This window comes from Leucopleurus acutus, assembly GCF_964270905.1.
Source record: "Leucopleurus acutus genome assembly, chromosome: 1".
In the NCBI taxonomy this organism is placed as follows: domain Eukaryota; kingdom Metazoa; phylum Chordata; class Mammalia; order Artiodactyla; family Delphinidae; genus Leucopleurus; species Leucopleurus acutus.
In genome coordinates, this window is record NC_139142.1 from 179,816,273 (window position 1) to 179,827,815 (window position 11,543).

The window sequence follows — 11,543 nt, forward strand, 5'->3', positions numbered from 1 at the left end:
TACCCATCCAATGTTGCTCACGGGCCTCCAGGCCCAGGGGCTGACAGTAGCTCCATCGATCAGATTCTCTCAAAGAAACCTAGCTTTGGTTTTGCACATGTGTGTTCTGCTTCCCTATTGGACGTCCTTCCCAATGGAGCTTCCCTTGAACTGCTCAACTGGTATGCAGACCAGGGCTGCGCCTGGGCTTAGGAGGTGACCAAGGAGATGCTGTGGGGAGTGAGAAGGGATGAGCTAAGGGTACCAAGTGATGCGGAGGCTGAGGCTCACAACTTGTTGTGGGAAATGCAACAAGTCAAAGCGGTGAGTGTCAGGCTGGAGAGGAGTTGGTGCTTTGACACACAAGCAGGGGAAGTACTCAGGGCCCACCTGTGCTCTTCTTTTATTTTAATTTTTATCTTTTGGCCACACCACATGGCATGTGGGATCTTAGTTCCCCCACCAGGGATTGAACCCACGCCCCCTGCATTGGAAGCACAGAGCCTTAACCACCGGACCGCCAGGGAAGTCCCCCAACTCTGGCTGTAGACAGCCATATCTGCTGGGGCACCATCCACACACTAGGCGTGTCCCAAGGTTTCAAAGTTCATCATTCATTACCCCTGCATAACCCGAGGGAGAATTTAGTATTAAAATACCCTCTTCAACAAACAATCAAATGATCCCTAAGTGAGATGTTCAAAGGCCGAGTACCAGTGGGTCGGGAAAACTATTTGCAAGCGTAAAAATGCATAGACCCAGTCCTCAGCTGGCTTGCAGCCTTCAGCTACTTCTACTCCACGGTGGTAAAAAGGACACGTAGAGAACCAGAGTCCACAATTTGGAGACCTCTCCATCGCAGAAAAAGGATATACTTTTAACATTTTATAAATGATTATGCACCTTGTAACCCAAGATATAAAACTGTTTTCATTCCCATCCTTACTTTAAATTCTTATACTCATAATCTGCATTGCATCTCTCTTCTTATCTTCCTTTGAATTCTTACTTTTGTTGTATTTTGTTGTCTTTCCTTGTTCTATTCCTCGATAAAACTTGTCATAACACTGGGCTGGGTTACGGAGGTACTCACGTTTCCACAATCGCCAGTGTTTCCTTGCAACTCAATGTCACTTTTTAAGTAGCCAGGAGCCAGGATTTAGACTCTAGATTGTAAAGGTCTGGTCTCCAAAATTTTGTACTGCATCATACCCCTACCTGTAAAAAAATTATATAAAAAATAACTGGGCCTAAACTCTTTACTAAATGTGTAATGATTAATTTATAGAATATCATCATGCACAAATACAGTACTATTACTAATATAATTCTAATAATATATTACTATCTACTAATGTATTAGATAAGTATAAAACACCAAAAAGGGGGGAGAAGAATTTCAAGGATGAGAGGAAAATAAACTTACTTAGAAGTTCTCAATTTCCTTCCCATGCACTATTCAACGGTCTCCATCACCCCTTTTTTGGGGACCATTGATCTAGTGAAGAGGAAAGATAACTTGATAAAAACCCTTGTGATGAAAGAAGTGGCTTTTTTTCCCCAACTGTGTTTATTGCAAATAAATAAAGAACCAAGAAAACAGAACTGCTCCCTAAGGAGCCAGCTGCATTTCTATCCTAAAATAGCCCTGCAAGGTGGCTACAAGTTCATTTTTCTTGGGCAGAGGAAACAGGCTGGGTTTACACCGGTTTTGTCCTCAGAGGCTTCTCTGGGATGAAGCTGGACTGTGGTTGCTCTGACCCCGCCGTTTCTAAGGAGATCCTGCCGGTGCTTGGATACAGACCCCATCCCTCCCTTTTCCCGCATTTGTCTCTGCCTAATTGAACTCCCTTTGGCACAGTCCTGTTTCACCTACTGATGAATAGTCTTTCGCTTTCTAGTTTTAGAGCTAAACGAAGCCCTGGAAGGAACCACTGTTTATCTTAACTATGTCCCCTGTGCAGAGACTAGTGCGCCCGGCAATCGATGTGGTTTCTCAGCAAATTAGCAGAGTTCAGCAGTTATTAGCTGGAACATCAGAAAGCCAGATACTGAATGGCTTTTCCCCAGAGTCACTGGGGAACCTCATTTGAAGGTGTAAGAAAAAGAACTTAAGCTTTACTCTAGCTTCTTGCTGAAGTTCGGAAGCTCTAAATAATGGCCGGAGTGAACCCATCAGGTAAATACTCCTTCACCTAGATGACTGAAACAAATTTAGCACAAAATAGGTATATACATCTATATATCCATCGGTAACATAGGGAACCAGAAACGTGTTGAATGCATGTCTCTGAGCTTATATATACCCCCAGAAAACGAAGTAGCCAAAGTTTAGAGAGCCAAGATTTCCATCGACAATGAAAACCCAGCCTCAGATTTATAGGAGCAAAGTCTACAAACTGGGTTTGGCCTCTCTGGGGAAGTAAATTAGCATTTGGGTTGTTGTACAAAAATAAAAGTTTTTTTTTAAGTATAAATGAAGAATGTGCTCCTTACATTTATTTTGGGCTGTCCTTTAAAAAAAAAAAAAAATTGTAAAGGGGTAAGAAACCTTAGCCATCAGCCAACATTTCACAAATGAAGGCCAGAGAGGAAGAGTCACTCACTTTGGGTTACAAGCCAGTTAGTAGCAAAGCGAAGACAACAGAACACAGAATCCTGACTCTGAGACCAGTGGCCCTTGATTTCCAAAATACTGTCACAGTTCATGCAAGACAAGAGATCCTTGTTTCTCCTGGAATGACAGCTCAGTCCCCCCCAAAAGGAGAAGTTTATTTTTATTTCAAAACCTTTATGACGGACGAGGAACTCTGAATTCAGGTGAGCAAAGTTGGTCGTTACCTGGCCAACTGAAGAAGGAGATTTGTTAAATCTATCAGCATTTTAACATTATCAATAGATTCTGAAAACTTGCGTATCTCCCACACACTGTCCAAAAAAAAAAAAATCGTTTCGAGACTTCCCTGGTGGCGCAGTGGTTAAGAATCTGCCTGCGATTGCAGGGGACATGGGTTCGATCCCTGGTCCGGGAAGGTCCCACATGCCACAGAGCAACTAAGCCCGTGAGCTACAACTACTGAAGCCCGTGAGCCTAGAGCCCGTGCTCCACAACAAGAGAAGCCACCGCAATAAGAAGCCCGCACACCGCAATGAAGAGTAGCCCCTGCTCGCCGCAACTAGAGAAAGCCCGCACGCAACAACGAAGAAACAACACAGCCAAAAATAAATAAATTAAAAATTCATAGAAAAAATCATCGTTTCATGTGTTCATTCATTTGCACTTTGCTTCTCCTGTGTGCAAGACTCTGCAATGGACTCTGAGAACATTTGAGAATATGATGTGGTCTACGACACGATATCCATGTAAGTCAGTAAGAAGCATTGTTAAACGCCCTATTTCATAGCATAGGGATAACTTCCTGCCTTTATTTTATAAAAATAACTATGGTCCTTGATTTTTTTTTCTTTCTTTTTTTTTTGCGGTACGCAGGCCTCTCACCGTTGTGGCCTCTCCCGTTGCGGAGCACAGGCTCCGGACGCGCAGGCTCAGCAGCCATGGCTCACGGGCGCAGCCGCTCTGCGGCATGTGGGAACCTCCCGGACCAGGGCACGAGCCCGCGTCCCCTGCATCGGCAGGCGGACCCCCAACCCCCGCGCCACCAGGGAAGCCCCGGTCCTTGATTTTTAAGAATTCAAATAATAATATGGTTTAAAATGAAAAATCAACCCTTCAGACTCTTAGTCCCACTCCTTAACAATTCCTTGTGTACCTTCTGCATGTTGTCCTGTAGACACACATCCATAGATCTTCTTATTTATATATACAAATGGGAACATATAAATCATATTATTCTATAACTTGATTTTTACCCTTGGCAATATACCTTGGCGATCTTTCTGTATCAGCACACACAGCTCTACTAATTTCCTTCTAGCTACAAAATATTCCACTGAGATGATAAGCTGTAAATTTTGAGCCAGGACCCTACTGTGAATATTAAGGTTATTTTCAGTTTTCCCTCTTGAAAACAATACAGCAATGGTTCCACTTTTGCATTTATCCTTATGTGCATGTTCAGTGTATTTGTAGAATAAATTCTTAGAACTGAAATTGCTGGGCCAAAGGATGTATTAATTTTCTAACTTTGTTAGATATCACCAAAAAACACTTGAACATAACACAAAGCGAACACATCTAAGGATGCTATGCTAATCTATACCCCATCCATAGTGTGTATGAGAGCTGGTTTCCCAGACCCTTGCTAGCACCTAACTCTGTCAAGGTGAGGGGCAAAAATAGTGTCTCAGTCCAATTTGCAGTTCTTAATTTTCAGTGAGTGTGAGCATATTTTTGTGAGGATACTCTATTTATGATGATTTTTATGTTAGCTACCTACCTTTTCCATTTTTTAAAAATATATATTTATTTATTTAAAAGTCTCTTAATATTTTTTGAAGTCATCTTTGTCTTATGTGTTGCAAGTATTTCTTTCTGAGTTTGTCATCTCAGTCTCTGGTATATTTCACTACACTGAAGTTGAAGAGATATATAGAAATATATGTATATATAGATATATATGTATCTCATATACATGAGAGAGAGAGTAAATCATTTTTCTTCTGACTTGTGAGATCCTGAGGTTTGGATCCTGCTTTGAAAGGACTTTCTTCACTCCGAATTTTAAAATAAATTAGCCTCCATTTTCTTTTAGTGATTTTATGGTTTTACTTTTAAAAATTCAAATTTGACCCTGACTTCCACTTCAGGTTAGAATGTGAAAAACCTTTGCTCACGTGGTTAACACCAAGAGAAACCCAGACATATAAAAATCATACTCTCCCCAGGGGCTAACAAAGATCGGGGGTAGAAGAAAGCTTAATGAACTGGATTTCAGAGAAACGAGCTGTTTCTTGGCAAAGGGAGAGTCAGGACAGCCTCTGCTCATAAGGAAGAGCTTCTGGAATAAGGATGGCAGGGCCGTCCTAGAGAGACTTTGCAGGGAGGAGAAGAAATTAGCTGAGATTCAGATGATCGTGGAGGCCAGAGAGGTGAACCAGAATATGGAAGAGTCCCAAGTGCAAAAACAAATTGGCCCAACTGACTCTCACATTCTGACCCTTACCCTCAAACTGACAAGAAAAAAATCAGTGAAGAAAGAGCTAACATTCAGAGCAACTCACAAAGACCCTGGCATTCACACAGTGCTTGGATTCCAGGACTCTGCTGAATTGAATCCAAAGTAAATGAAAAAATATTTAAAAGGGAAGCCCATTAGCTCAAATATGGAAAACTTCAAAAAGATAGCAGTTGTGTGGGAGCTGAGGGCTGGTCTAAGCATAGGTCATCTCAATCTAATTAAAACTTCAGCCAAGACCCAGTCAATTAGACTCTGGAAGGAATCTAAATAATTAGCCCTTTACCCTGTCAACAGAAGAAAAGGGCTTGCATTCTCTGAGAAATAAAATCAAAATATTATTATACTTCGCTTTTCATTGTCTTTGAATACACATATCTTAGATACAGTAAAAAAAAATGATGAGCCATGCAAACAAGCCAGAAACAATGACCAGTAACCAAGAGAAAACATAGTCAATATATGCAGACCTGCAGTTAACCCCAGTTATTGGAATTAGTGTCAAGAATTTAAAAACCATTATTATAAGCATTTTTAAGAATTTACAGAAAAAGGTGAATATAATGGGTAAGAGATAGGGGTATTTCATGAGAGCAAAGGGATTTCTAAAAACCAAAATGGAAATGCTAGGACTCTAAAATGGATGCCTAAAATTAAACATTCACTAGATGACATTAACAGCAGTTTGAATCTTCAAAAGAAAACGTTAGTGGACTTGAACACAGGTTGATAGAAATTATCCAGGTAAGTCAGAGATTGGAAAGAGATTTTTTAAAAAATGAAGTGTCAACAATAAGAATGATAACTGACTTCTCATTAGAAACAACTCAAGTCAGAAGACAATGAAATGATAACATTAAAGTGCTAAAAAACAGACAAACAAACAAAAAAACAAAACCACTGTCAAAACCTGGAATTCTATGTAGAGAGAAACTATCTTTCAGAGGCAGTAGATGGCAGTAGAGCAAACCAGATTTAGAAGAAACAGAGTCACAAGTGTGGCCATAATAAGTAGAGGGTGACAGATGTCCAGGTCTGAGGACACAAAAAGCTATCTGGTCCCCAGAATTCTTGTCACTGATGCTGTTACTGTGTCCTAACTGATAAAAAGCCATTGTTCTTTTTTCCTTTGCATGGTGGCTAACCAGTCATTGATGTAATTTCCTGATTCTTCTTTTTCTTTCCTCTTTAATAAATCACCATCTGAAGTAAGAGAAAGTCTCTATTCTTTGCAAACTGAAAGAGGAAAATTAACATAATTCCTTGAGACAATATGGTTTCTCATCTAAGTTTTTGGTACATTTCACAAACATTTTATGTGAAAGCAGAGGGAAGAACCCAGCCTGGCAGAGGAAGAGAGCACAGGGCCGCTTCCCAGGGTCCCACATTCTTTCTAGGCAACTGCTTCCTTATCTTTCAATTAAAATTATGTAAATTTTCACAAACTCTTTAGAGAAAATGCAAAGAGAACGAAATACTACCCATTGGTTCACACACACAAAAAAAAAAATCAAAGAGAACAGATTGTTGGCTTTGATGAGCCAGTCCAAATTTTTAATGACGATTGTAAACAAGTATCTGGTGGAAAGTCTGCATATAACTATCAGAAGAGGAACAGGAAAGAATTTTTTGCTGGTTTGTGCATTCTAAGCCAAAATGAGTTTATGGGAGTCTTTTCTAAATTACCGTAATTATAATAAACCATCCCCTGGTAGTTAGAACTTAGCGGTGTGTTTTATCTACAGCTTGTATGCAACAAATAGCAGTTTAGCTACTATTGGGAATACTTATTGTAGGAGAAATTACCCACCAGTCCCTCTACTGGGGTGGGATGTCACCAGTTATCTTTAGGACAGTGTTTTTTTTGTTTGTTTTTTTTGTTTGTTTTTTTAACGTTTGTATTCCATCCTCTGCCAAGAGCTGGTCTAAAACTGGACATTCTTTCTTTGTCTCTTAAACCTTCATTTTACGTTCACTTGGAAGGTCTCCTTAGTAGTGACTTAATGAGCGAGTCAGCAGGATTAATAACACTCGGTATTCACAAACTCCTATCAGCAATTTCTAGAGCTAAACAAAGATTCCAGTTCAGAATTCTTCTAAAAAGCCTGACTGCTCTTTGGGGGCTTGTTAGTGCAAAGCTTCCGGAAGGGGGTTTTGTTGTCAGTACATGATCACTCTAGGTGTGTCAATGTATCGGGAGGGTTTTACAACAGATATAGTAATCTGACTCAAATGGCTTAAACGATAAGGACATTTATTATTCCATAAAACAAGAAGTCCAAAGCTGTGGGAGCTCACTTCTTTAGATCTATCTTGGCTCTCCTTCCTCTGTAACAGGCCGGCACCTCTCAAGGTTGCAAGGTAGATAGAGCTTTCCCGGGCAATACATTCTGACACAGCAGCGTCCTGAAGAGCCTTTGTCACCTGCCCGGACCTAAATTAATCACCAGCAAGGCAAATGGGGCTTATGGCGGCAAACTAGAATCTACCATCGGGAGCTAGGAATGGACTAGCCTCTCGTAAAATGCTTGGCTGTGTAGGGGAGAGTATATTCCTCAAACAAATGCCAGGCTCTCTTAGGAAAGAGGAAGAATGAATGGATATTACTCACTTAGGGGATCCTGCACAAGTTATCTTTTTCAATTGCTGGTATTATTGATTTTTAACCACAGATTACTGTTTCTTTTGTGTCCTTGTTATCAATTTAATTTGTTGTGGATTGTTTTGCTAAGCCTACAATGTGTAGTGATGCATATCTTGATAAACAATGTTTTGGACTAGAGTTTTCCCGTAACTAAACCTAAAGATGTTATTTGGCTACTCAGACGTAAAAAAGAATGAAATAATGCCATTTGTAGCAACATGGATGAACCTAGAGACTATCATACTAAGTGAAGTAAGACAGAGAAAGACAAATATCGTATGATATCACTTATATGTGGGATCTAAAATATGACACAAACGAACTTATTTGCAAAACAAACAGAATCACAGACATAGAGAACAAACTTATGGTTACCAAAGGGGAAAGGGGGTGGGGGAGGGATAAATTAGGAGTTTTGGATTAGCAGATACAAGCTACTATATATAAAATAGATAAACAACAAGGTCCTACTGTACAGCACAGGGAACTATATCCAATATTCTGTAATAAACCGTATGAAAAAGAATATATATTTATAGTAAAAAACTGAATCACTTTGCTGTACACCAGAAACTAATACAACATTGTAAATCAACTATACTTTACTAAAAAAAATAAAATTAAGGACGTGATTTGTGAACCAAGAATAAATTATCCACATCCTATTGCCAAAACAGAGATAAATCCATCATGCTCACACTGATACCCCTAACTTGCTTCTCCAATGACCTTCGTTGTCACCAGAGTTTTTCCTATGAAGAAAGAGGAAAAAGTGAGTTATATGTGCTATGGGCTATGTTATTCTGCCTAAGTGGGCCCTGCTCGGAAAGGTTGGAGGATCTCTTCTTTGGATAGGAATTCTCTGCTAGCTTTTCTCCATGTTTCTTGGCCATAGTGAAGTAAGGAGAGAGAGCCTGTCCCTCAGTATCATATATGCTTTTCTCAGTCGCAGGGCCTGTGGACTCAGCTTCTCCCCAGTCGTCTTCTGCATCTGGAATTGGCAGACACAATATCATGATATTCAGTTGACTTTCTCTGCTTCTTTTATAAAGTGAAAAGATCAAGGCTCAGGAACTAAAAACACAACTATTCTGAATGGAGTAATTCCAAGTTCATTGCTACTGTCATTAGGCATTACATTAACATACTGGCACCCAAAAAGTATATGCTGCAAAGCTCAGGCCTTCATCACATCTCACGTAGGTGATCCCACCTGCTTCTGACTTGATCTCTCTGACTCTCCCATCCTGCTCACTGTTCAAGAGGGAGCTTGCAAAACCGCAAATCCAGTCATGTCATCTCCCTGTTTAAAATCCTTAAAATAATTTCTACAAATGTCTTAGTCCATGGAGGCTGCTATAAGAGAGCACCATAGATTCTAATCATTAGAGACTTTTACTTCTCCTAGTTCTTGAGGCTGGAAGACCAAGATCAAGGCTCCAACAGTCTGGGGAGAACCCTCTTCCTGGTTCATAGATGGCATCTTCTCACTGTGTCCTCACCTGGAGGAAGGGGCGAAGGAGCTCTCTCTGTCCTTTTATAAGGACACTAATTTCATCATGAGGGTTCCACCCTCATGACCTCATCACCTCCCAAAGGCCCCACCTCCTGACACCATCACAACGGGGGTTAGAATTTCAACATATGATTTTGTCGGCAGAGACACAAACACACAGCCCACTAGAAAAGATAAGTGAGCACACATGCCCACTCCTGTTCTGGCCTCTGCCTTTCTTCCGAGTCTCCTCTCTTGCCCCATTGCCCAGGCAATTCCGCAGCTCTGCAGTTGACAACACCCTTCTCACTGTGTCTGGAACCTACTGTGTGCCTCCAGCCTTTGCACTATAGTCCTTCTGCCTGGAGGATCCTTCCTCCCTTGTCTTCTCTTACATGCCCGTTTGTTCTCCAATATTCAATCCAAATGCAGCATTCCCTTTAAAATCCTGCCTTCACTCTACTGGAAAAATTAGTTCCCTAGCTTTGATGCAGTGTGAAAAGTGTTTGTTTAAGACTGCGGACTTCAGAGACAAACTATTAAGGTTCAAATTAAAGTTTCACCTTTCACTGGTTGTGTGGTCTTGTCAGGAATTATGTAGAATTTGAGATTTTATTCTATTTACAAGCTATCGAGCTTTCCTGATAGTGTTTCACAGATGCTGGTAGAAGACAGGAGACTCCAGGGTCACAGACAAAGGACTTTGTTATGACAAAAGTCGTAGATTGAGCTTCATGTTAGCTTGTGTTGGTGCCCCTTGACCCCCAAGTCCCATGGTGGTAATGTCAAGGGCCCATATGGATGCCTGCTGAAATGCCACTCAATCAATATCTGGAGAATTTAATGAAGAATGAAACAAATTAATGAAGAATGAAAAAGTTACTGAAGATGTTTAATATGGTTTCCCATATCTGATAGGAAAAACACTCAGTATTTTTTTTCTGAAATAAACTGGGCTCTAAATGCATAACTAACTGTTCCTATTATAATGTCAAATTCTTTTAGCTGAGTTTCCTGGAATTACGGTCCTTCGCCGACTTGTCTGTGTTAACATTGCTGAAAAAAGACTTCCCTGTTGCTTGGCACTGCGCACTGTTTTGTTAGCTAGAAAAATGTAGCCTTTTAATCGGCATGTGGTTTACTGGTCTCTGGTGCGTAATAAACATCCAAAGCCCCTCTCACCCTAGAAACGTTAGCACTGAGCAAGGCACACGGCTTTGCGGGTGAGGCCAGACTGACCTCAGGGCTGTGCTCTCCTCGTGTTTCTCAATAGGCCCTGTGTTGTTTCTACTGTCACAGCCCACAGGACAGGGATGCAACCCCTGCCGCTGCCAGCATTCCCTCACCTCTGAGGACACACACCTGCCTGGCTGCCCCACGGGACGAACACACTTCCTCTCTGAGGGGAAAGCAAGATAATAATAAGATGGCACGACTGAAAGGGTCAAGTTCAACACACACAGGTGTATGAATATCCAGGGTCATTCAACAAGTACAGAACATTCCAGAGTGGGCGCTCAAGTCCTGGTTGTAACCCCAGTTGGCCCTGTTCTATATTTACTAGTCAGGGTTCTCCAGGGAAACAGAACCAATAATATATGAAACAGAACCAATATCTATGAAGAGATGTATTATGAAGAATTGACCCATGCCATGATGGAGGCTGAGAAGTCCCACCATCTGCGTTCAGCAAACCAGAGCCCTGGAGAGTCAGTGCTGTGGTTCCAGTCTGAGTCCAAAGGCCTGAGATGCAGGGAGCCCAGGATGTAAGCCTCAGTCCAAGGGCAGGAGAAGTCCAATGTCCCAGCCCAGCAGGTAGACAGGAAGCAAAAGGGGCCCATGTTCTTCCTCCACCTTTTGCTCTATTCAGGCCCTCAGCGGATTGGATGAGGCTCCTCCTGCATAGGGGAGGGTGATCTTCTTTACCCTTTACTGAGTCCGCTGATTCAAATGTTAATCTCAATCCGAAACACACCTAGACACACCCAGAAATCATGTGTAATCTGGGCGCCCTGTGGCCCAGTCAGAGGACACATAAAATTAACCAACATAAATATGAAGAGTTTTTTAATGTGTGTGTGTGTGTGTGTATATATATATACATATACATATATAATCAATGTAAAAATATAGATTCTTTATATATATATATATATATATATAAAACCAGCTATTTAGCTTAAATAATCATAGAATGTTATAAGTATAAAGGACTTTATTTTTTTTTAATAAATTTATTTATTTAATTTATTTATTCGGCTGCGTTGGGTCTTTGTTGCTGCGCAGGGGC